The 27,280-nt window shown below is 42.9% G+C and overlaps 1 protein-coding gene across 1 annotated transcript in view; it reads left to right on the top strand.

Moving 5' to 3' along the window:
• The window catches only part of LOC105428393 (uncharacterized), a 151,845-nt gene that overhangs the window by 6,425 nt on the left and 118,140 nt on the right, over positions 1-27,280 (top strand). The window lies entirely within an intron of this gene.

Raw genomic sequence — 27,280 nt, 5'->3', positions numbered from 1 at the left:
AAGTGGGTAGGGTCGAAAACCCCGAGTAATCTCGTTAATTTGCGTGCCGGCGAATTCGCTCGTCGCCAGCAGTGCGCGAGAGGCAGGAGAGAATCCTTGCTGGAGATCCTTGCGGGGATTCTGCCGGAGGGTCGGAAAAGCCGGGCGGGGATGCGGCTGTATAGAGGGACGATAACGGAGGACCTCGGTTGTCTGATGGCAAGATGGCGTCCTACGATAGTGACGTCACGGCTCGGACGGGCGGGGCGGCGATGAGGAGGGTGGTTGGAGAGAGAGACACGAAGAGGCGAGCAGGCGAGAAGGAATGATGAGGCAGAGAGAGAAAGAGAGAGATGGATAAACCGTGATGCCAGTGAAAGGGGAAAAGTCAGATGGAAACGCAAAGGATAAAGCGAGTGTGAGAGAGATGGAAAACGGGAGCATCGACAGAGAAAGAAGGGTAAATAGGGATGGACGATGAATGTGCGAGGGGAAAGACGAAGGAAGAGTCTGAAGCGAGAATAGCTAGGGATGAAAGAGACCCGGAGTTCGAGAGAGAGAGAAAGAAGACGGGCAGAATACGCGAAGGGAGGAACAAGTGAAGGCATAAGGAAGACAGGAGCTGAAGGCTAGAAAAGGATAGGATGAGCAGCAGGAGAGGGAAAGAGAGAAAGATCGAGGAGCGGAACAGTGGGCGCATGAAGGGTGGAAGAAGAGAGAGAGAGAGAGAGAGGGAGAATGAGAGAAGAGTATAATATTGATCGCATCTCCGTTGCCGCGGACAGCATCTACCCTCTGTTGACGGGGTTGTTACTTTCGAGGATTTAAGTTTGATTCGTCGTGGCTCCTCGCCGGGAAGATCATAGGCGTGACTACACGCAAGCCAATATGGCTTCGTCTTGCAAAAAGTACTCTAACTTTTAGGTACACGTAGGGAAAAATTTTTTTTTAGGTACATTAATTATAAACAAATATAAAAAAAAAATATTCGCCATTTAGCAAACGTGCGAATTAGTTTGCTCTGATTTTGAAGATCCACGTGGCTCCGTCGCCGCGCGCCCTATCTGATACGCGTGCCCGATAATTGGTAGTCGATTAATGTGCTAACTGCACTAATGACGTTTGGTAAGGTGTTCTCTCGAGGACGGAGGAAAAGAGAGAGAGAGAGAGAGAGAGAGAGAGAGAGAGAGAGAGAGAGAGAGAGAGAGAGAGAGAGAGAGAGAAAAAAGGAGAATACACGCGCGTCTGAAATTAAACGTCTTATCCGATCGAGGATAGCCGCTTCGTGTAGCGACAGCTGCTTCTCAGACACACCCGTTTAATTCAAAAGCCGATATCGTATTTTCGATCCCGCCCCGATTCGGGCCGCCGACTTACAGTAAATGTGTCGCCGCTAAAATGGCGATCGGGGGGAGAGGGGGGAAAATGTAATCGGGAAATATCATCTAGCGACGACGCGACGCGTAAGTCCCTTCTTTAAGCGCTCGCGTGACGGTCGCGTTTGCGTGTTCGCCGAGGAAAAGTGTACAGAATAATATATCAGAATAATGAGACACAGCGCGTACATAAGAGTTTCATGCACACACACACACACACACACACACACACGCGCGCGCGCGCGCGCGCGCGCGAGCCACTCATATCGCTCGCGGCTCATGAAAATTAGCCTCGTCGAGGGACACCAATATTCGTGGGAAAATCTAGTATCACCAGCGCGGAACTTTCGATGATGTACAGTCGCGTGCTTCATAATTGGCAGTTGGTGGGTTGAAGAAGTTCGAACGAGCCAGATAAGCAAGCGGAGTAGCAGCAGCAGCAGCGAAACCGGCCTGGCTGGTTGCGAGTTGCTCGCTTTCCTTTTTTTTTTTCTTTTTTCCTTTTTTCTCTCTCTGCGGCCGTCTGTCGATTGGTAGTCTCATTAGCGATTCAGCGGATTCAATGCCACCTGAGCGATATGACTAACCGGACGTATGCAAAGAGCTCCATCCTGCCCGTCTGGCAGGCTGTATCTTCGTACCGCCACCTTGACGCGAACTGACATTCCTCGGCGTGTCATCGTCTGCTACCGGCTAACCGAGACATTTGTATCAGTGAAAAGAGGCTCGAATAAAGAAAACTCTCTCGGTCGTATCTACATCGGACATGTGTCTAATTTTCCATTTTTCCCTTTCTTAATGTAGCGGTAAAAACAATTGACAAGAATTTCATTCCAACAAAGCATAATTTCGTCTTAAGAGCCACGCTGCGAAATTGATTAAGGCTATCTGAAATCTTTAGATTTTACTTCACCGCAAGTAAGAAAAAAAAAAAAAAAGATATAATAATTTACCTCCATAGAAGTTTCACTCTTTTCTGCATTAATTCGTGGAAATAAGTCGGATAAAGATCAAGTGTATTTTTTTATCCTTAGCTATTTCATTTTCTGAAAGAAAAAGGAAAACTTTCGTACATTACAGAAAAAAAAAATTGACATATCGTATTAGCCGATACGACTGCGATACGCAGCGGAAGTTGCTCGATGGACGATGCCTATCACTATTACGATTCTCGATCCGTGTCTGGTAGCTCCGAGGTGGACGTAACCGCCGGCATATTACATAGATGCTTGGGCATACGTGGGGCATACATAGGAGCGGGACCGACGAGTATCGCGCGGTATTATGTGTATTGGTTTGGCATCGAGAGGTTGGTGGCTCGGGTGGATACGCGGTATATAGGTGCAATCTTCGCACGCATCGACATGTGTATTTAAATTAGTCGCTCCTACGGTTGGCAGAACCCGATAGTTGGAGGAAGCACTCTCCGGGTGAACCACAGGAGAACCGCAGACTACACGCTTTATACACGTATAGGAACAGACGCGCGTATATACACGCGCACGTATCGTGACACGTAACGGGACGCGGGACGAGGAGGCGTGCACACAGGAGCGACGTGTAAGCTGCCCGGCCAGCTTGTATTCAAATTAACTCCCCGAGAAGCTGTTAATTAGCGATCCTATTGCACCAGGGTCTTTCATTAGCGGATCTCGCGCTTCGTTATCCGCGTGACTCTTAAATATCTCGCGCTTACGCTGGCGGGTACGAATTATTCTCCGGGAATTAAAAGTGCAAACGAACGCCACCGATGTCGTCCGAATGTGAATTTTCGGGGCCATCGTTCTGATAAACTGATAAAACTTGAAATTGTACAAATATTTGAATAATCCAATTTTAATTTCCGATTTTAATTTTCAAGAGGTGTCCATATCCGCTCTCCGCGAACGAAAGATTAAATCAAACTGGATTTTCTCGCAATATTTGAGAATCGGGTGTAAGTGGGTGTAACGCGGATAAGGCTCGTAAATAAGGATATAATCCGCGCGCGGGAGAAATTTTCCGTAAGCGTGTCGCCAGCACGTGCCTCGCTCCAGCTCCGACGCCATTCGTGGCATTCGTTAAATCCACATTGAATCAATTCTGAAATCCATATCCTTCGCGCGCGCGTCGATAACGCCGGCGAGCGAACGAGAGCGGAGTTCTGAGAGGCGCATTCACAAAAGCCGCGGCTGTCAGTCACACGTCAGCCGGCAACAATATCCATTGTGCCAAAGTGAATCGTAATACCTTTATGGGTTATGGACGTACGTATCTGATACGATAACGCGATATCGAGATGACACCGGCTCGCCGACTACCAGCCGTGCTGGGAGCGTGGCTGCCAGCGACGAGAGAGAGCGATAATCGCAAGACTTCTGAATGTTATCTGTCTAGTCGAGAAGCGAAGTTCAGCACGTAAAAGACCGAGAACTTGTTGCTCTCGTAATAAGGCCTGCGATATTGATAGCGATTCAAGGGTAGCTGCTTGCCCGCCACTCGTGATTTTACTCGAAAACGTTCGCGAACGGCTCGCGGATTAATTAGAAAACGCGCTCGACAACAACGTAACGCGGGTAGATAATCCTTGTCCGAATTGAATTATTCGATTTGGACTCAATCGTTATTCGGAGCAGCCTACGAGTATCGCGATTCATCGACCGTTCGCGATTTCACCTCGTCGATCTATTTCCGCGAGAAAGCTAGCCAACGTGAGCCTCCTCGAGATATTATCGGTCATCAATCGGTTTCCTTTAAATGTCAATTTCGCGAGGTATTTTTATTTATTGCAATATATATATATATATATATATTGCAATAAATTCCCGTCTACAACATCGAACAATAACGATAAAATAATAAATTTACATTATACAGTCGGCGATACAACGATAATGAAGGTTGTCGCTTTGAAACTTGATCAAGTTGTAATTATTGAAAGTTCCGACACGTTCGTAGTCGCGGCGTTGAAATAGCTATTAGGCACGAAGCACTTTGCTACTACTTTGTTCGCGTGCAACTCACTCGATATTTTCTGCTGGTAGCCGCGCGAGAGATACGCGATAAATTTAAAATTAAAAAAAAAAAAAAATGTGTTCCCCTCCATAAAACCGTGGCAGTTTGATAAACCAAATTTTGAATGTTGCACATTGTTGCAACGGCACAAACATTCCGCTTAGAAAAGATAATAGAAAACAAATACTTAATTACGATTTTTACATCAATTGGAGCAATAGGAATCCATCGGAATGTACGCAAAGATCTTTCTTCAAACAAAATTAATTATAAATTTTATTCTGTAAACAAATAAGATTAACGTGACTTGTAATGTTCGAGACAATTATTTTAAATCGAATCGGGTCTTTAAAAGTGAGAGAGAGAGAGAGAGAGCAAAAGTTTGCGAAGCGAGGTCGCGAGACACGAAGCATCGATTTGTGCGGCGGAGAAACGAGTTTGCCCGGATCACAAACTTGCGGCGTCGAATTACGACCGCGTCGCTTGCACGCAATAAAAAAATAGCACTTCGCTATGTGGCCGCTCGCTGTCGCTAAACGAGGCCCGACCTGTCATTACCAACGGTTCTGTCACGTTCGCCGGTTGCACCGGCCGAAACTGCCATTAGACACGAAGCTCGTCGACGATCGTCCGCATGCACACGTCTCCCTAAAAACTGATTCCTCCTCGCGATTTGAATTTTTCGCCGTCGCACACACGGCCGGCGCTCATTTTATATTTTATTTTCTTTTTTCGCGGCAATTAATTAGCGGATAGTATCGCGGACCTCGCGCACGTACGAACGGCGACCAGCCGATAAAAGTAATGCTCCGGAAAAATGTTTCTCCTACGAAAGCGCGAGGACGGTGGCGCGCGCGAGAGAGAGAGAGAGAGAGAGAGAGAGAGAGAGAGAGAGAGAGAGGGGACGAGAACGGCAGGAAAAAAGAGAGAAAGAGAGAGAGAGAGAGAGAGCGGGGGGGGGGAGTGAGAGAGGGACGAAGGTGATCGCGGCTAAGCGGGCAGGGAGGGAAAGGGAGAAAAATGGAGAAAAAGCATGGAATGGAAAGAGCCGAGTGTGTCCGAGTCGAAAGAGGCGAGGCCGGGTCGGAAGCAGAGCGAGTACGCCAACGGCATAATATCTGCGCTCGCGGAGAAACGAGCGGCGCGCGCGTTCTGCATGCAACCGCGTCGTGCAGCGAGGAGGAAACGTGGGCACGGGTTGCGTTGGTAGCGTAGGAGGCAAAGTGTAAGGGGACGAGGGCGGCGAGGGAGATGTATACGCTATAAAATATAAAGTATAACGTATATATAAGACTATAAAGCCCGATAAGGGAGCACCCTAGATATACTGCGGCCGCGCCGCAGTTACCGCTTGCGGTGGCACACGCGAAAAAGGGTCGGCGAAATTAGAATTTTTACGGTGACCCGGCGCTGCGGCGGCGAGGAAGAGAAAACAATAAAAGGCGAGATACTGCCGGCTATCGGCTGGGAGCCGGCGGTTTTACGTCGCGCATCGTCTTATATATGTTATATACTTAGGAACATTATAAAAATGAATCATCGAGCTTTCGAGGAATCCTGCTGAAATGAGAAATATAAAGTCCGACACAAAATGCGTAAAAGTAAGTACAAGGAAAACAGGGGATTGACATAAAATATGAAAAATAATATTCAAATATAAAATTGATTTTTGCTCTCTTAACGAATCTTAATTTTATATTTTTTGTCGTACAGCTTTAATTTATCTTGAACTGTATTTGTATGTCATCGACAATGTGGCAATGATATAACTGTTAAAATTGTCTTTGATCTCTCGTGGATAAGTCGAACGATGGCACGATGGAGCGAGCTAAGAAAAGGAAAGAAAGGGAGAAATAGATATACGCGAAATACGGTGTTACAGCTCGGAGAAAGATTGATAAATTATGGAAATCCTTCGCTTAAAACTGTGTAACCCCCTAGATCTCGCCTCGTAAAACCCGACGAGGCAGGCAGTCGTCCAGATATACGAGCTCGCCGTCTTATCGGTGGCGCACGCGAAATTAGAATTTTTACGGTCACGTCTCTCGGCGGGGGCGGATGAGCCGAGCACGAGGAGGAGAGCGCGATGAGCCACGAGCTTGTAATACGGGGGAGGGGGGGGAGGGAGGGGGTTACCGCCTTTTCGGCGGTAAACATCATCCTTGTGTACGGTCCTTGTGTACGGGAGATACGTGTGCATGTCGCGTTGTAACGCGAGTGTGTAAAGAGACGTCGTCGGGGATTAAGGGCGCGCGCCCCGTAAATACGCCGAGGGGGTAGAAACGTGCGTTCGCGCGCACGCGCGCACGATAATTAGAGCCGCGTCACCGCGGGCGGACCAAGTAAATAAATATTTGAGGCAATCACGGTGTGCCGGTAAATGGAGTCGGTCTGATATATAGATACACACGCGAAATGCGCGGGGCGGCCGAACTGAACGAACTCGCCCAGACTTTTGTCTGGAGAATTAACGAGGCCGTCGCGCATATTTTTTCCGTGCAGGCGCCCGCTAGATATATGGCCGTATTCCGGCCGCGATCTCTTCCGGCCTTCCGGGGTTGGGGAAGGACGCGCGGGACTGCGGGATTTCACTGGCGGATTTTCGCAGGACTCCTCTCGGGCGAGACTGGAATATCCGCGCTACGGGAGATACGAAGATCCCCATTATTTTCGCAACGCCCCGCGAGTCTCGCGGTTGGTAACGAGGGTTAACGAAGAATGCGAATTCTCTCGCGGCTCTCGCGCCGTGACGGCGGTCGCCGCGCGATCGTTCCGTTCGTGGAAGAAGAATGCGAAATGTGAAGCGTAGATGTATAAAGGTAGATAAAAAGTCGTCGGATATACGAGCTACGTAGCTAACGGAAACTGTTCGCGAAATTAGAATTTTTATAGTGACCGTCCACGTCGCGTTCTCTCACCGGGAAGAGGAATAATAAAACGTGAGAAGCTTCCGTTTTTTTCCAGAATGACGGCGGCCCACGCTCGCCTGTCCAAGTACAATCGTTAATCTCGCAATATCTGCTACCTGAGCTTATAACCCTCCCATTTTAGAGGATTTTAGAGGAAACCTCCAAATGAAAAGCCGTCCGTTGTAATTGCCCGTTACGCACGGCTCGAGTAACGTCGCGATGTAATAAATGCGGGCGTTGTTTCTTTCTTAGATATGCATCTAACACAGTGGATTTACTCACTGATTCTTCACCAATTATCCACGAGTTTACAATTGTGTATAAATCTTGAAGATGTGCGAGACACTTTTTTAATATATTCTGAAGGATTGATAAACAGAGCTTACATATATATCCGTAAAAACGAGCAAAAATCGCTTTTCGAGAGATCTAGATAAACATCTAGGTTCTTAAGATCAGATCTTCGATACTACCGTTTCTTTCGCCTTCATTCCTTCCTGAAAGACTGATCGTCTTGAAGCTGTCAATCGTGTTAACGGAGCGCACGTCAGAAACGCGAAGACGTCGCGACGGAGCGAGGGCGGGAGCGAGGGCGCGGGGGGAAAAAAATTATACTCTCAGCAAGCCTCGCCGTATAACCAAACTAGGCAGTAAAGCGAAACGACCGGCGTATAAAAGCCCCGGGGGATGAGGGAAGGATCTCTCTCGTCCGGCCGAGGCGAGGAGGGCGACCGTGATGACGTTGAAGCCGCGTGATGTGTCCCACCCTGCCGCCCTTCCCGTGATCCCGCCGGGGGATGAAACAGATCTTATCCGTTAACTGCAAGTGCCATGGTGCCCTGGCTTCTTCTCTTACGCTCTCGCTCCGCCCGCCGCCGGAAAACGTCCGTGACGTTGATACCGAACTATACCGCATGACATTGCGCGTATCCCGCGCACAGATTGAATCGCCAGTGTGTCCCGCGCGTACATTGCTGCACGGCTAACTGATTTGCCCCTTGTCGGGGGATCGCTAGATTGCTCTCTTTCGCCGGGAATACCTGCGGGCGAGAGACGACCCCGGATTTTCTCTACGTCTAATAGCGGACGTTTACTGGCGGACGAAATAATCGCGTTTGCGTTTCATCAACGCTTTGCTGCCGGAGTGGCCAGAGCCCTTTTGCCGGAGAGAGAATGCTACTGCCGGCGAATCGAAAAATTCCCCCGATAGAAGATCTGAAATAATTTTGTCCATCAAAATTATTATGTAGGATGTTTAAGTATGATAATAGTACTGCAATAATTTTTGAATTTTTTTACTTAGCAATTTGAACGTCGTACATAATAATTCTGAAAACTCAACAAAATTATTATCAGATTTGTGACCAAATTTTTCAAATTGCTAGCAAAAGTATTGAAACTTCATTATTTTAGATCCTTGAAGTATCTCATTTTTTTCTGATCACGATAATGCCGACGAGTCATTAATGATTGACGACCATGATAATCCCATGCATTTACATAGAACGATAATAGATGACATTTCCGCAGATCTGCATCGGAACGTTCGCGTTTACACAAAGTAGATGTACATATCCTTGTAATACTTGCTGGTTCACTTTGCTGCAACCATGCCACGCGCATCCCTTTATCGTCTATTGTTAAGATAAACTCGCAAAGATAATGATGATACGTGCGTGACATCGCGGTCCTACACCAGGAACAATGACCACGTTTCGTTTCGTGCCATACGTCCGTAATGAAATGACTTAATATCGCCTGGGTCAGAGAAGTCAGTTTCATCTTTAATTACGATCGCTTCGAATAATTTACTATCTTATCCATATTATTTTATTTCTTGCAGTCGCAGTAATATAAATTTAATATATCTTTTATATATTTAACATTTTCACTGATAAATGCTTTTCGCGCGTATTCATAAAAAGTGTCCTCGAGTTACCTCGAGCTTCGCGTGATTCGACGATATATATAAGTCCGCGCAGCTGCGATTTTCTATATCGAGTGCGAGAACGAATTTCTCGAGAATGAATGCGACAAGGTGCGCACCGAGGAGGACGTTGCACTTTCTTCGCGCACATCCTCGAAGACCGATTTCCTCCGAGCGGCCAGCCGCGCCTCTGCCCTCGCGGCAAGATGACATCTCTCGCTTACCGAATAATAAATGAAAGAGAACGTTTCAATTAGGTAGTTCTCGTCTCTCACAGCGTGATGTCTTTCCTCCCGAGGCCGGGGACCACCCTAACGCGCCTCCGTCGCTCCGAGGGTCTCATCGAAGCTTGGGTCCGCAGCGGATTCCGCGTGTGCATGCGAGCACGCACACACGCACGAACCGGCGTACCTTACACGTATGCCCTGCGTTATAAAGAGGCGTGCTCATGACGAATGAGGACATTATGCGCGCTCGGCGCTTAGGTGTCTACTGCTGGTTAGAAGAAACTTAGACCCCTACGGCTCATTCACCCGTGTGTCCCGCCCTGTATCCTGTCCTTTCCACGGATAATACCGAGATCTTTTTTTTTTCCGTGTGTATTTAAATGTGAAAGTTTTTAGCGCGAAAGAGAGTAACTTAATACTTAACTCCTGGAACACCTCCGGAACAACACCGCGAATAAGAAACGTAACTTAGAATCTCAAAAATTAAAATTGTTGAAACAAGTACGATAAATTATTCAGGCTGAAATTTAAATTGACAAAGAACACCGGGTTAACGGTGTGCGATGCAATATTTTTTTTTATAAGCTTAGTACGTTTTTTTTCAAATTTACAAAATACGCGTCATTTGAAATATAAAATTTCAAGCTAAATCACGATATCACAATTATTAAACTGATAATCGATTTGATCTTTCTGATAATAAACATTTTAAAATCTATAATCTACGAAGAATTCATTGAATAAATATCACTTCGAGCAGAATATCTTTCGCAACGAAATTCTTCACGGAATTCTCCATAAAATAATACTCAAATAACTGACTGACTTTTCTCAAGAAACGAGGAGACTTTAATTATTTCAGTTCGAGGATTTATCGCTACGATCAAGCTCAACGTCGCGCATACAATACACACGGTAACTCGCGAGTCGATCGATCATGTTGAAGCCGGAGGAGAGTTGGGAGGCGAAAAGCGAGCGAAACGAGAGATCTCTGGTTGATCTCCTCGCTAAAAGGGGGGGGGGGGGTGGGGGGAAGACGTGTGGGGGAGAGATGCATCCGTCCGCAGGTCCCAGAACAGGTAGCCTGTCCTCTCGCGAGCAATCCCTCCGACGCCGGTTTCGCGCGCGACTATTTTTCACTCGTCCAGTTTTTAATGGGCGGGATTAATATCGCCAAGTAACAGGACACTCTCTTTTCCAAAGATCCGTGCGTGTGGGTGAGCCGAGCGGGCGGACAAGGCGGCCGGGAGATGGGGATGGGGATGGGGCTCGCGCACGAAAAGGATTACAGATGCGGCCCGTCCGCTCGCGACGGCAATAAGTCCGATTGTGTTCAGGCGAACGGACAAATTATCCGGTATTATGCCGGCGTCTCAGTCTATCAATTATGAGAGAGGGAGAGAGAGAAAGCTGGCTGTGAGACTCTGGCCGAGTCCTTCGCGCGCAACACGCACACATCGTCGTGTGCGTATTTAATGCGTGCGCGAGTGCGAGCGGGGCTTCTGGAAGATCGTGGTCCCGCAGCCACCAACACGCCCGCGGTCTATTTCATTGATCATTCAGTCAGTCGGTTCCACGTATCGCACGAACAGGTCGCCTTCTCAGAAATCTCGCGTCTCCTCGTTTTTCTAAGTGGACGTATAGACTCGGGGCGAAGGGAAATTAATTTGAATTGCGCAAGAGGCACAAAGAAACGGAAATTGGAATTTCGTTCGAAAATTGTCTACATACCGCGCGTGTGTTATCGCGTATTTGTTTTTTTTATACTATACTATATATATATATATATATATATATATATATATATATATATTTTATTATCGTTAGATATCCGGGGCTAAGATAATCGGCAATTTGAAGGCGAAAATGAAATGATTATCGAAGCGTGTAACGCAGCGGCGGCCGCTATCGCGCGCTAAATTGTAAAATAGTAAATCATCAATTGCATTTCCGTGGCCGCGGCGTGCATTAACACGCGCTCGCCTCGATTTCGACTATCGTGCACTTTCTCGCCTCCGCGCGATAATGAATTATTACGCATTCGATATTCATCGTTTCACGAGCGTTTCGGGACCGAACGGATATCGCGTCGGCTTCACCGCGTCCGGCGCGTCCGTTTTTTATTACGCGGAAACTCGTCAGGTGCGTCATTAATTATTAAGCTCAGGTAGAGATGGAGGAACCCCCGCGTATTGCCGAAATGTCAAAATGGAAACCGCCCTAGGCGCATTAATCAGAGTGGCTTTTAGGGGATCTTGTTCCTTTCATGGAAATGGGTTCTGCATAATTTTCCAACGATTTCCAAAGCGACCGGTCGTAAACATCGTGACTTACGACCGTCCCGATGACACGTAGTCTGACTTATATGCGACTCGCTTTTTTAGCGGATCTACATCTGATGCATCGTTCATTTGCAGTTGAGACACCTTACGATTCTCTCGCTGATCTAGCTTACCATTTTCGAAAAAATATTCGCGACAAAATAATTAGAAAATAATTAAGAAAAAGCAAAACACGAAGAAATTTAATTTAATGTCATTGTAAAAATCATCGCGTATTTATAACCAAGTCGAAATTAAGTCTTTTATAATTTTTATGAAATTTGGTTTCTATTACGGTTTCTATTACGGTTTAAATTAATGATTTCATTTCTCAAAGTCAATTTATCGACAAATGTGTGTGAAGCTTGCAGCAAAATGAAGTAAAATTTCTTCACCTCTGTCATACAGATTCTTTACAGAGTTTCTCGAGGCTCTAATCTATTTATCAACAATTTAATGCACTCCCGTGATATAATGGACTCGGAGTATAATGCGTCGCGCCAAACCTTTTTCCCATGGTTCTCTATGGACCCCCTTAAGAATAAGAATAAGACGTTGACACATGGAGGAGTCTCGCACACACGGTACGATCGCGATATAATATATGACGGGGTATGCGTGTGCGTGTGTTTGTAACCATACTTTTATAAAGAATCTGTTACGGATTATGGCGTTTAGAAGACGAATCTATACGGAATCGCTTACGTTTCTGTTCGAGCCTTTATGAAACTATCCATTTATCACGTACACTTTTCCGAGCTGGATAAACCTCTTTAAAAAGTAATAAGAAAGCTCTTGAATGGAAGAACTTATTATACTTGCAGTATATATAATTTTGTTAATACTATTGTTTATAAATAACATTTATAAAATTCCACAGATCTTTTTAAAAGTTTTTTATCATCAGAAAAATATATATTTTGCTCAATTAATGATGGACTACTAAAACTATTTATAGCTGATGGAACTAAACGAATTTTTTTTTTTTTTACTACGTTTTATTTTTATTAATTGTAACTAGGCAAAATCTCTTTTCTTCTGCGTATAAATTCTTATTTCTATAGAAAGGAATTAAATATCTAGAAATTTCTCAGGCTTTTAGTTCAGACTTAATCAGTTTCGTTACATCAGTCTTTTTACAAAAGAGCTTATGTAACGTAACGTCCTTGAAAACTGAGAAGGCGTCGTAAGCCGGGTAATTCATATTTTTTTTTTTTTCTTTACGACGCGCGCGGGCCCCGTTCACTTTCCATCGTTCTGGCAGTCATCGAGGGGCGAGAGAGATCGTAGTGAAAGTAGTGCAGCGTTGCGATAAGGAACGCAATCCGATGCGCGTGTCAGATAAGTGGCTGATGCCTTTAGTATGGGGAACGGCGATGTTTCAGCCGTGGGTTAAAACGCTCTCTCTCTCTCGAGGGGTCGCGGTAACACCCTCACTTAGGCCGTTCGACCAAGTAAAACCCCCGGGATCGACAACGCAGATCGAATTATGCCAGGGGAGGGATGAAAAGTCGTTCGCGAGCTAAATAGCCGGATTAAGGGACTCCGTCATTAATTGGTCAGTTTGGCTTCTGGCATGTTGATCATCTTTTCGCTCGTGTGAAAAATCTTATCGCAAGTTCTAGATTCAATTGTTCACGAAGACGAAGTACAGGTAACATACAATTGCTATTTATGTAATTAATGATTGCTAATAAGTTGAGTCAACTTATTTAATGAGATCATTTTGAATTGCTGAATTATAAAAATTAAAAGTTGTTTATTCAATGAATTAATTCCTATACCTGTAACAACAAATTAAATTTAATCGAGGCATTTAATTTAATACTATTCTATAAAATTATCACAAGATTTACGTTTTGATAATGAATATCAAAATATTTTTATTGTTTGACGTCGTAACTTTTTCCTTTAAACTATTGCTATGTTTTGTCTTTGTCCGGGTAATTTAAATATTTTATTCTATTGAATCAGTTTGTACGTTTATTCAAACTCTAAACAGATAATAATGAATTTTATAAATTTTACAACGTCGATCTTTATTCAAGAAACTACTAGTAGTTGTTATTGTGACAAGATAAGATTAAGGTATTCTTTGACTTATTGTTAGATCTAAGAAGTTTCTCTGTGACTCTACGTTTATTTTTAAACATGTAGAACTAAATTTAAATTCATTCTGAATATTAAGCTACGCATCTTTCATAAAATTTCTGATAAATTATCACTCAAATAATCGCTTAATCAAATTAATTTACTTTCCTAAGAAACTTCGTAAACAAGTAAAACAGAACGAAAGACTCCTAAAAATCAAAGTGAATACAGAATGCGTTGTCTGCATTTAAAGCCTTTCCGCACGCTAATTTCTAACGAAATGGTCAGAAGCACCCATATCAATTTCGCACTATTTTTTATTAGAATGCATTTTTAGAAAGGGAAAATAGTTTTCCCAAGTGTTATTTAAATTCTCGATGGCAACTGCTCATTTTGATATCGGTTGTAACTCGATAAATAATTAATAGCGCTATCATTTCTGAATGTATTTGCTTCAATGTATAATTTTATGTTATTTCCATTTAAAATCTCAAATCAGAATTTGATTGCACGTGACACTATGCAACTCGAGAGATTTTCATGGAACCATAAGATCAGTCAGAATACATAAGAATTTTTTGTTGCGATAGATGAAAAAATGCCAAGTAAGAATATAAGAAAGAAGTAGAAATGATGGAAAAAGGGAAAGAGAAAGAGAGAGGAAAAGAGAAAGAGAGAGAGAGAGAGGGGGGGGGTGGAGAGAATGACGAAGAAGAGGAGGAAGATTCGTAAGAAGCGCATAGACACGGGGATGTTTGATGAGGACTTCTCCACGGGTTCCCATGGGCAGGTTGGCCCACCCATGGCTTTTTCACGATACAACCAGGATGCATTCAGGAGGGAACGCGCACCGATCCCTCCGACGCCCTACGTGTACTTCGTAGGGAAGAAACAGATAGAGTCCTTAGTGCCTCCTGACAGCGGGGGCCCCACGGACAATCTGGCAGATATAAACGTGTAATTCTTTCGCGCTTCGCACTCATTGTTCCCCTAAACTATGGATTGCGCTATTGTCGCGCATTGTGCGTCTCCACCTCGCTCCGTAGGGTTGGAAGGGACATTATTTCCGAGACGACACCGTGAATGCGCGTCCGTACATCGCGCGCCGGCTTTACTCGTTACCTCGGTGCTCTTTTGTGAAAACGCTGCACTTGACTTTCCGGCCGGCACAATGTGACCGCGCGGCGATATTAAGAACTCGTCACGAGACTTGGATATAGACGAGGGTATTGAATATGGGCGTTTTTCAAACAGGAGGGAAAGAAAAGAATCTGAACTTTTCTAAAAATGGAAGATGCATATAACATACATATTTACACATGAAAAGCTTATTAAAAAATTATTAAAATTACTTAAAATGTTAAAGGGAAAATTTATGGTACAACTTTGTGGCATTGGCACAATTTTGTACCGGATTTAACATGGATTTAATATTCACTATTGAACTAAATTTTTTTATTATGATGAAAAATCTAGTTATCGTACAGTTATTTTATAAAGTTGTTGCTACAGAGATTACATGTTATAATCTATAATTTCCCGATGAATGTGAGCATCATTGGACGTTAAGCGTAATGCCAGAGTATAAAATTTGCTTTCCTTCGAGGTAGGCAGCGGTGCCGTCGATAGGTCATACTTCCTAAGCGGTGAGAAGCCATTATGCGACAGACATGTGATAATCAACGAATTAATTAAGGTTAATTATTTTCGCGAGATGTTAATCACCCCGCCGCCTCGGTCGACTTCCTCGATTCTCATCGCAATTAATTAGAAATTGCGCAGATGCGCGATAAGGGTTTTTTGCACAGGAATACTCACGGTGTTTATATTTAATTATTCGCAAAACAGTAATTACCGCCGCGAAATCGTACCGCGATTGACCGTCGGAAAAACCACATTGTACACGGCATAATATCTGACGCGGCTATCGCGCCGACTTTTTTCGCCCGTTGACGAAACGACCGCGCGACGACTTACTTTACGCCATGTGTTAACGACGATTCTCGCGCGCGAACATGCGAAAGGCTTTTGCGAGGGCCACCTGCTCGCGCGGATGGTCTAGATCGCTGGTAACCGCGTCATAAAGTCACGTTTTTATGGTGAGAAGATACGGCACGATTGATACGAGGTGGCGTTTACGCGTCGGTTCACACGCCTCCTCGATTCGAAGAGAGAGAGAGAGAGAGAGAGAGAGAGGGGGGGGAGGAGGGAGGGAGAAGTTACATCCCCTTATACATTATATATTATATGCTTCCCATACGTCGTCGTCGTTGCCGCAATTGCCGTCGATGGTGCGTCTCGAACTATGGCCGATACTAACAGATAATTGAAATAATCCGTGATACGCCCGCCGTCACGACAATCGAAAGGACGCACGTCCAAAGCCGTGCGACTCCCTTCTGCATCCGAGTGCAAGTCCGCCACGTAGATATCGGACGCCGAAATCGGACGCGGCCGCGCCGTCGCATAATGTCGTACCTTGAATAATTTTATTGGCGGTATGCAATAGGAAGGCGAGCCCGGGCGCGTCGCCAAATAGCCATTATATTGGCCGTGACGAATCCGCGTACAAAACAAGCGTGACTCAATGCTGTCACGCTGGCTTCTCTCGTACTCCGCCCCGCCGTTCGTTGGAACTTTTCATCCCCCGGTTTGCCCGCACTATCGCCGCGCGCTGGCTCTCATTTCGGATACCCTCGGGACACGCGCAACCGCGAACCCGAGGTTCAGCGAGATCCACCGGAGATTCTGTGAACCTGCAAAGTGCTCGTACGACGACGAGGAATGGATTTGTCTTGATCGAGCATAATTTTCGTGTTAATGGAGAAGATGGAGAAAAAAAATCGTGGTCCTACTTTTAATAAAAATGACAGTTGAAACTGTTTTTTGATCATCCAGTGTTTCCTAATTGTTTTATAATTTTATAATTTTAGAAATTGATAATTGATGTCGATAAAATTATCAGAGAGGATTCACAGCGGAATCTGTCGGAAATCGAGTTTTGTCCAGATGGAATTTCTCCATGAATTAAATATCAAATATCAATCAAATATTGATGAATTAATTATATATAATTATTTCTTTATTATGTTTCTTTTTTTATTTGATTTTTATGTACATTATTCATTATGTTTAACTATCGCATTAAGCCATTCTATTTCTATCGGTAAAATCAACATGACTAACTAAAAATCGATTAGCATTTGCTAGCTCCATATATATATATATATATAAAAATTCAAGCAACGAGAAAGAGAGAGAAACTCGTATGAAATAAATCCCCGTCATATCATCGAGCAACTAACCAAATCATATCGACCGTGTAACGAATGAAACTCGGAGCAGCCACTTAGTCACGAGATTAGTCCCAGAAATTCTCCATGTCACCGTTCCCCCTTCTTCTCGCGTTCGCCTTGGGCCGCTCGATCGAGCGACGTTCGAGAAGAGAAAATGACAGAAACACAGGCGAATAAGTAAAACGAGAGAGGCGAGCGAGCGAGCGAGCGAGCGAGCGAGCGAGCGGGAGGAGATACCGGTCGCTCGAAGGCAGGCCGCAGGAGCACAATGTTCGTCAAGCGGACAATAGGGCCGGTCCCTTCTCGGCCGGTGGACCGGAGACCCCGGGCCGGGGGTATATATCGATACTAATCGATATGCGTGCACGCATACCGGATCGCTCGCTGGCTCGCTCGCGTATACGTATACTCGACGCGGGACTCGATTAGTCTCCGCATTGTAGACCGCCATTCGCCGTCAATGTCTATGGGTGAATGGTAGGCTTGAATGCGCGTAAGCCCGAACATCTCTCCTGCATACGTAAAACAGATTCACGTGTGGACGTATGTGGACTCACATACATACATATACACACACGCGCGCGCGCGCGCACCTGCGCGCAGGAGGAACCCGAGAAAACTTGCGAGGAGGAACGAACGTGTGTCATTGTTAGCCACCCGAGGCTCTAAGTGATTCCTGACACGTTGTCCGTGAAAATACTCCCAGATGAGAGAGCGAAGGAGAGGTGGAGCAGCGGACATCATCAGATTCCTCCTGCGTCCATTCGAGCCGCTATTCGATCGATCGCTATTAACGGCCCGGCTCCACTTTTTGTTTCGAGTTTCAAGCCACGGGAGCGAGAGGAATCCCTGTCGAGGCAATAAGCGAGATCGCGGTGGTCCTCTCACTGCGGCTTCTCTCCTCTCGTTGATCCACGTCTCCTTTCTAAGGCGTATTCACTTGCTCGCTCCCTTTGATAGCCATCGATGGCTAGCGAGCATGGCCACGTCCAACAAATAGACTCTAATTAAAGCGGCGAACGGTAGATCGCTTAATCACAAACGCCCGTGATTTTTTTCCGTCGGTCAATTTCCAAAACAATTTTGTAACATCTCCCTCGCAACGCGAAAAATGAATATGACCCTTTTCAGAATATTTAATTCATTTAATTATTCTGCGCACTCACGATCGATTTAAAATAGTGTCTGTCATTTTGAGGAACCGTCACGTGTCGATGTTTACCGCGATTCTAATGGTTGACGTTAACCAAGACCTGTCATCTTTCTTTAGTAAACGCGGTGTGAAGCGAAGGGAGAATAGGGAAAAAGAGGCTCCACACGGGCGGCCGGGAATTTGAAATCCGCAAAGAAGAACGATGCGTCAAAATATGTCGAAAAAATGTCAAAACGCTTGTCAAGATGTGGAGGAAAGGCGCGGATCGAATCTCGGGACGATCCTCTCAAATATACAGACTGGAGTTTTTGTTGGACTGAGTTCTCTCGAAAAGTAGCATAAATACATCCCTTGACAAAAATTCTTTATTCTCCCATTTGTTTTCCCTTCTCAAATACAAAAAAGTCACATTTTCGTATAATCGACAAACTGAGGCGATAAAAAAGAAACTATTTGTGATTTCTATTACAAGAAATAAGTATTAGAGCATAGGATATTTTCTTGAAAAGGTGGATATCTTCTATAACTTTGTCATCTTGTTATAAACTCCTCGCGCGTTGCTCGACACCGTATATATATATATATATATATATATATATATATATTTCGACGATAGCTTGCCTACGAGGCAATATTTCCGCTAAGCACACAATTTAAATTGCAGCGTCATTGTTGATCAGGAACGCAACGGGACGCGATAACTTTGCGGGCTGCCAAGTAATGGAATTCCGTGACTTACAGCGCGACTTACAACGCGATCGCTGTAGCGCCGCGTATATACATCAGATATTAAATCCGCAGATTTGCTCGACGGCATCAATTTCTCTTCTGACACGTATTTCGGGATATTGGAAAATGTGTCTTCTCTCCGCGTGATCGAAGGGATCTACAGATCGAGAAAGGGTCGATTCGCGCGCGTCTCTCCCGCGCGATGATCCGGACCTCTCTCGCGACTGTGAAAATTCCATTCGAGGGGCAATCGAAACGTCTGCGGAAACGAAAATAAAAGTCGGTTCAATCGACACTGCGCCGCACCGCACCGCGTCGCGGCGCAGTGTCGATTGACGACGACGAGGACGATGTCCGCTCTCTCTCTCTCTCTCTCTCTCTCTCTCTCTCTCTCTCTCTCTCTCTCTCTCTCTCTCTCTCTCTCTCTCTCTCTCTCTCTCTCTCTCTCTCTCTCTCTCTCTCTCTCTCTCTCTCTCTCTCTCTCTCTCTCTCTCTCTCTCTCTCTCTCTCTCTCTCTCTCTCTCTCTCTCTCTCTCTCTCTCTCTCTCTCTCTCTCTCTCTCTCTCTCTCTCGTCCTTTTCGGTACGCTTTTATCCCAAGCGACGGCGAGATCCTTTCGCCAACGCAGACGAAGTTGTAGACGAGGAGAACCCGAAAATGAAACTGTCACTCCGTTCTCGTGGCTATCTTCTTCCTGACTTCAAGCTTCCAAACCACGAGAGACAGCTTCGCTGATCTCTCCTTTCGCTGGCTTCTCGCTCGGATTTACTTTCCTATTTTCACGAGCCGAGACGCATTATATAATATATCTCCCATAGATTATTTCGTAGATTCTTACCGCGGTAGAATCATCATTTTATCCGAGCGACAATTTACAATTTGTATTTTTTATTTAACGATTTGTTTCCACCTGCCAATATGATCACGTACTTATCACAATTCGCGATACTGATAAAATTAAAATTATATCGTCGAACGTTAGGGCGGAATTGGTCGAGCGAGTTCTTCGAGATCTTACACGAGAATTCATTTCAACCGTAAAGGCCGCGCCGTACAATAACGCAGCGAATAGACGTGCAGAAAAATGTCTGAAACACGCGAACACCCTATAGATAGCGAAATAACCGTTCCACATTATATAGGGTGGTTCCGTATGCAAATAAGGCTTCTCTTTCTGTCCGTTCCTCGAGCTCCACCCCCGTCCTCGGGCGTCCATTGTCCGTTGTTGCATACAGGCGCGTGCACACAACGCTCGAAAGTTGCCGCTCGAGTACTGTGGCACACACGTGAACACACGTGAAGCGCATAGCAGTCGCTACAAGTATATTAATAATAATATACGCGGTGGCTCGGGGATCCGATATAATTATAGTCCGGACGCGGGCAGATAGCATCGACAAAGATTACGCCGGCTACTCTCCGTACAGGACAAACCGTTGTAGAGCATCTTTATACTTATCGAGCCGCGAGCATTAGAGTGCATTCACTTTACGGTCCAAGAAAATGGGAATACGCGATTATTATAGCGTACCGAGAAACACGCTAAATTCCTTGAAAGAAAGCCAAAAAAAAAAAGTGCCTGTCGCGATTGAGGCACACGTATGATCACGAGTTTATTAACAAATAACTAGATCAGCGTGTTAATGATTTTTTCTGCCAATTTTTTCCGCTTTCATTATTAAATCACGATTAAATTGAATTGCAAAAGTTAGATTAACATGCTAATAATACCCTTTTTATTTTATTTTTTTTTTTTTTTTCTAAATAAAACGTTAAATAAAATCAATCTCGATCAGCTGTCTGTTAAGTGAAGATTACGCATTTAAAGTTTAATCACGCTTAAATTTGACTTAAAAGAAAAAAACAAATATTACACTTTATGAGATCGGATTTAGATTTTTTTTGAGATTATTTTATTAGCGTATTATTTTATTGCAACATAATATCACGTAGGTTGATTTTTATTTAGTGCAATAAAGAAGAGAAAACAAAATTTTCAAATTTCTAGATTGTATCTACTAAGCTTTTCTAATGATTTGAAATATCAACGTGAAAATCGCTTTGCAGCGGATCGCAGATTAACGGTCGCATTAAGATCAGATTTCGCGCAGATAATATCATCTTTCTTCATATTCGATTTTCCCTTTTGAGAAGGGCGCGAAATCTCGGTAAGATCTGCAACGAGAACGGAAGAAAGTTTATCGTCCGACCGCCGAGCTACTTTTCGTCCCGATACAATATTTACGAGGCGATGCATCATGACCAACAATGGTTCATAACACCCTCGTCGAAGAAAAACCACCCCGATGACCTCCAACGAGATGTGCGTACGAGTATGTGTGTGTGTGTGTGTGTGTGTGTGTGTGTGTGTGTGTGTGTGTGTGTGTGTGTGTGTGTATGTGTGTGCGCGCGCGGGTGTGTACCGTTCCTGAAAAGAGGGTAAAAATGTCCCTCACAGTGTAGTGTGTGCACGTGTACACGCGTGTGGATACGTGTTCGCCCGAGGGTTATATCGTATCGGAGGCTAAACAGATAACTCTTATCTCGACGAAGCAGTATTCTTACCGATTTCTGACGGGGGAGGAACATCGGGCTCAGGGCTGTGCTTATGCGCGACTGGAAGACGCGAAAGATTGACTGCTGCGTATTCTGATAATTTTCAAAGCTGAAGCTTGTTTTCCATAATGGAATACAGCGAAAATTTTAATGTAAAATTTAATTCATTCTGCGAAATGAAATTCCATTCTCTTATACTTCACTCGAAACTCGAAACTTTACTTTTCATGTTCATTGGATTTGCGTTATATGTTAAATTTTATTTTATTATGTAATTTTACATAATGATATTTAATGTATATGCTTAATAAAAGAAAGAAAATATAAATCTATAGAATTAATCAATAGAATTAAAAAGGAAAAAATTATATACGTCGAAAAATCCGAAACAAATTATGCGCCGAGAGATTTTAATATATATATATATATATATATATATATATATATATATTATTTAAGAATAATTATAAGATTCCGCGATACGATACTGACAAGCAGGATAGTTCTATAGAGTCTAGAGTTGAACGACGTGCGTATAAATAACTGGTAGCGCTTGGTGTGACTAAAAGTAGGGGTTGTGCTCGACGCAGACGACCGGAAGGGATGATATTCGCGCGCGACGAACTGCGAGGGGTTGCACGCGTGCCTCTCCACAACCCCTCTCGGGGATGAGACTAAATCGACTAAACATATACCTTCCGCTTCGTTTAACCGCCGAATATGTTTTAGATTTACTTCGACCTTAGGTACACTGCTATTCGATAAGTCCGCCAATTAGATGTGCCATTCTAACTTGAATTATCAGGCAATTTTCTCGCACAACACATTTTAATTGAAAATTAATTCTATCTTTTATTAGGATAAAAATATACTTATAATACAAACAATAGTAAAAAATATTCGTATTAATTGTAACAGAGTAATTTTGTTGTTAATTGCCGTAAAACATCTTCGGAGTGGTATAATTAAATTTATGAAAATGAGAATTATATTGCGAGTTGAATGTAGACACGAGTGGAGGTGCCACAGATATTGTAAAATATTAAAAATATTAAAAATATTCAAGTCGCAGAATATACACTGATTTTATGGCTTAATTATTACTTAGCGAATTGTGTGTTAAATTAAGTAAATGAAGAGCCGAAAGAGAGAGGATGCGAATGTTGTGGCGAGAATTTCGAGTGACCGCCAAAGGTGGACGCCCAGCACTTTATTCGATAAACGCCCAGAATCTGAATGCATTAACGTGCGACCTTCTTGCCTCACCTTTGTAACCACGATAGCCACGGAAGAAGATGAAGATGATGACGCGGCATAGTTATCCGATCGTCCCCTATTATTAGAGCGCAGCATTGTTTCAACGGCACTCGATCGACCAATTACCGTTACATCATGTTAGTTCATTTTCGAAGACTCCCGGATTCGTAAAAGCTACTGGAAATGGCTTCTATAAATACCAAAGGCGATTAATCGTCTGCGTCAAAAAGCCGCATAAGGAAAAAGAGAAAGGTCTAAGCAGAATTTTTTTAACTTGAAATAAATTAAATCTCAGCTGTATATTTATAATATGACATTAAGAAATTTAAAAAAAAAAACATTTATATTTATGCAAAAAGTTGAAGGAAACCAAAGATATGAGAGTTTGAAAAAAATTTATAAAAATTTAGATTAAAAAATTTATTACTTTTTGCAGAACACTGAGATAATGTCATACGTTTATATAAACTTTTTATGTTATAACAAAATGCTATATAAAAATTTACATTGCCGTATAATAAAAATATATATTTTATGTTATAAAATGCTGTATATAAAAATATATAAATGCAATTTTATTCATAATGTAATCCATAATGTAAATCGCCAATAATGCAGTTACCGTAAACTGCTTGCAATCAAGCGTCATAAAAAGCATATCGGTAGCATTCGTATTAATAACCCTTTTTTAGTCGACGATCTTGCCGGGATCTAATCGCGATGTTCTAGCCATCGCGATTATGCTAGTCGGATTAGCTTGCGGTAGCAGGTTGTTGTGCTTGGTTAATAGTCTCCAGTAAACTATCGGCGAGCAATACGGGGGTGGCTATGCCGTCCCGGTCCCCCATTAAGAAGCCCCTTAACGAGGGTTACGTGGCCAGAGCGATACCCCGCGGCGATTCTGTCGTTACAATCCACCGTGTAATTCGCATTGCGCATCTGCCAGTCTTTTAGGAAAGTGCAGATTCCGATCGATGAGATTTGTTCGAGCTGTTGTTTCCTAAACATATGATGCAAGACTATATAGACATTAAATTGAGAGATTAAGGCGTCACACAGATTGGTGTTTCAACATACGCTCATTTTCTCTTAAAACATTATTCTCTTATTCGCCTTTTACGTAAATATATAAGGTAAGAACTATTTTAGACGGTAAAATCAATAGTATATTAAGAAAATGATTAAAAACAATTAAATTTCCTTTTTAAATTAATGATTTATGAATCGAAAAAAATTTTCAACTTCACTCCTTTCTCTCTTTTTAATAAAAATTTATTAGAAATTCAATTAAAATTCAAAATTCGCTCAAATTATTCAAATATCGCAAAATTTAATTTTTTATTTATTAATATATCCTACACTGAGGAAAATGGTTGGATTAATTTTAATTGAGATAACTGGAATTCTGATTGATATAATCAGAATCTTCTAGCCTGTCCATTTTCAACCAGACATTTTTCCCAGTGTGCAGAGTATGAAATATCAAATTAGTTTCTATAAAATTCACTTTGTTGATTAAAAGTAATAAATTGTAAATATCTATATAGAGTTCGTTTGTTAGCGTTAGGAATTCGGCGAAGGAAAACGCGCATTCATGAGGATTCTAGCGAGAATGGTAGCGAGTGTTCGCGACGCTTCGTCGAGAGCCTGAAACCTCAGCTTCCCTTCATTCCCGGTGAATGAATGGAATTAGTGAGGAGGCTAGCTGAATAATATCGGCTCTATCTAGTGGGGGCTAGACCGAGAGATGAAACGTATCAGTACGGCGTATCTGCATAGATGTGGGAGACGGGTGCTCTCTCGCCTCACCTCGTAGAAGACCAACCTTCCTCGTCACCTCCGTCTAAACTCTTCTCCCCCTCTCCTCTCCCCTCTAGCACCTTCTGATTTTTCAAATAAAAACGAAAGGAAAAAAAATGCGTGATTGTCAAAATCCTTTCTCGTATTTTCGTAAGATATAAAATATGTTCCATTTAGACGTGTTTTATTTTCAGTAAAGCTTAAAGCTGTTTTAATATTGTCTCTTTTTCTTTTGAAAAAAATATTGTCGAAATTTAAGAAAATATGTTTTCTATTGTGATATTTAACAATTATAAAGTGTCTTCAATATGATTAGTTAACAATTATAATATATGAAAGAGAAAGAAATATAAGATACTCCTCTCTAAACTATCTGTAAACTTTGAAAACTGTAAACTTTTGAAAATTAGATAAAAAAAAAAAAAGTGACAGAATAAATTTTAACTTTCATTTTCACATTCACGGGTCTCTCATTAACGTTCTCGTTTGCTAAAATTGTCGTTCATGAAACATCGTGAAATAATTTCTTGGAACTTCTCGATGTATTCTAAGATTATGATGTATCCGTTCTCCATACCGCATCAGATTATTCTTCGTAATCGTAACAATATTTAAATCTCGGCCGGTGCTACCGTCGGAGATATTAGAAATGCAAATATGTGCCACGAAATCCGAAATACGCTGACTCGCTGGCAGTAATCTCGCGGACAAGAGAGCAATCAAAAGACATCCTGTTATCCCTGGGGGAACACCCATACTTAACTCCGGTACCTTTCTCGAACCGGATCCATCGTCAATTCTACGGTCTCCGAAACGCTCACCTTATTTGACTATTATGTGCCACGCCCTTTTCTTACGTATGTCGTCGTAAGGAAAATTTTTCAGAATGCCAATGACATTTTTCTATTAATACACGCCCTCCCTCCCCCCCTCCTCTCTCCCTCTCTCTAAATTATGTATCCAGAAGATAAATTTTTTATCTTCTAAATAATATAATACGTGTATTAAAAAGTCAGGATTGTTAAAAAAAATTGGAGAACAGAAAAAGTGAAAATAATTCGAGATGTGTTGCTCGTGATAACGTCAACGATCTTTGATGCTAATTATCTCGAAGATACGATTGCGATTATGTTTCTTTTGTTTTTTTATGAATGATCTTTGTCGGAGCTGATTGCACCCTATTAAAAAATTCCATTCCCAAAATTCAGGCAGGTCATGTTCGCATTTAGGAAGCTAGCCTCGTGTGACAAGGGTTCGGTCGCGACGGTACCGCTCGTTTGTCACTGACACCGACGTTCCACAGCGACATCGAAGAACATCCTTGTGGTTCTAACGAATGACTTAACTAACTCAACGCGACTCGATGGTTGATCGTTCCAACCAAAACCCCGTGATTGGATTCATAGTCGTGGTAAGAGCATTCGGAAAAAAATAAAAAAAAAATATAAAGAAATATATGCGAAAATCAAATGATCTATGAGAGATACTTTTATCATATTGTAAGATAAATTTGTAGATTCATAGAAATCACGACTTGCTGGATAAAGATAAGTGACTTAAATGTCATGTGCAGAAACATTTTCTCGAGCTTCATGATATTTCTCTCGCAGTGAAACTTATCTGTGCGAGCAAATACAAATATAATATATATATATATATTATAGTATAGTAAGTATTATAATATATATTATAATATAGTAAAAAATATAGGAGTGATTTGTGCGTGAGTTCAGACAAAACCGCGTTCAATAGTGGCGAGATTAATATCCCGTTGCTCGTTGGTTTTAGAACCCCCAGGATGACACAGGACCTCCTACAGTCATCTATTGCGTTATCCTTTTCCCTTTCCTCGATCCTCCCCCTCAGCGAGTCCCTCAGGATATGAGTTTATATCTCAAAACGAACATAATATATTAGTTATATCTTGGAACCTGATGTAAAACGTCACGAAAGTTATTCGTTTTCGTATGTAAAGGTGTCTAAATCATTTCCTCTTTGGTACAATCATTTCTTGGAATTCGCTGAAATTTCGTCAGGTCCGCGTAGATAAAAGATAAACTAAAGAAGACATTTTCCTCTTCTTCTATCTTAAGATATCCATCTGTTGTTTCAAGCAGTTATATGTCATCTCTATTTCACGATTCTTTTTCGTTTATAATTATGTTTACTGCTTCTATAACAATATATCCTGTATTCGTTTGTTGTACGTACAATAATCTATGAATGTACTACAAATTCGAAGGTGCATCGATCACGAAAATCACGTTGGAACACAAACTGCGCCTCTGTGCAATTTATCACGCGCAAACGTCTCAGTTGTGACTACGATCGGTTGACCACAATTGCTCGTGTTGATGAAACTTCCCTTCGACCATTCTGATACTCAACGGTATCAATAAACGCAAACAAATTTCTCGAGGTCTCGAGGCGAGCCTCGTAGGGGAAAATGCTCGTCGCGTTTCATTCCTTCGCATTATATAGAGACGTATAGAGCTTTCTCTCGTGAAAACCGCATGTCGTCACGAGTCTTCCTCTTCTCGGCGTGCCGCTTGACAATGGTAGTGCACAATGCTCGCCAAATTACGGCTGTTCCAGTCAAAATACGTTTTCTACAGACTCCTCTTCTCTCCTCTACCCCACCCCTCCTTCTCTCTCTCTCTCTCTC

The sequence above is a fragment of the Pogonomyrmex barbatus genome, unplaced genomic scaffold, assembly GCF_055798465.1.
Source record: "Pogonomyrmex barbatus isolate J1 unplaced genomic scaffold, ASM5579846v1 scaffold14, whole genome shotgun sequence".
Taxonomy (NCBI): domain Eukaryota; kingdom Metazoa; phylum Arthropoda; class Insecta; order Hymenoptera; family Formicidae; genus Pogonomyrmex; species Pogonomyrmex barbatus.
This window is presented reverse-complemented; position numbering and strand designations above follow the sequence as displayed.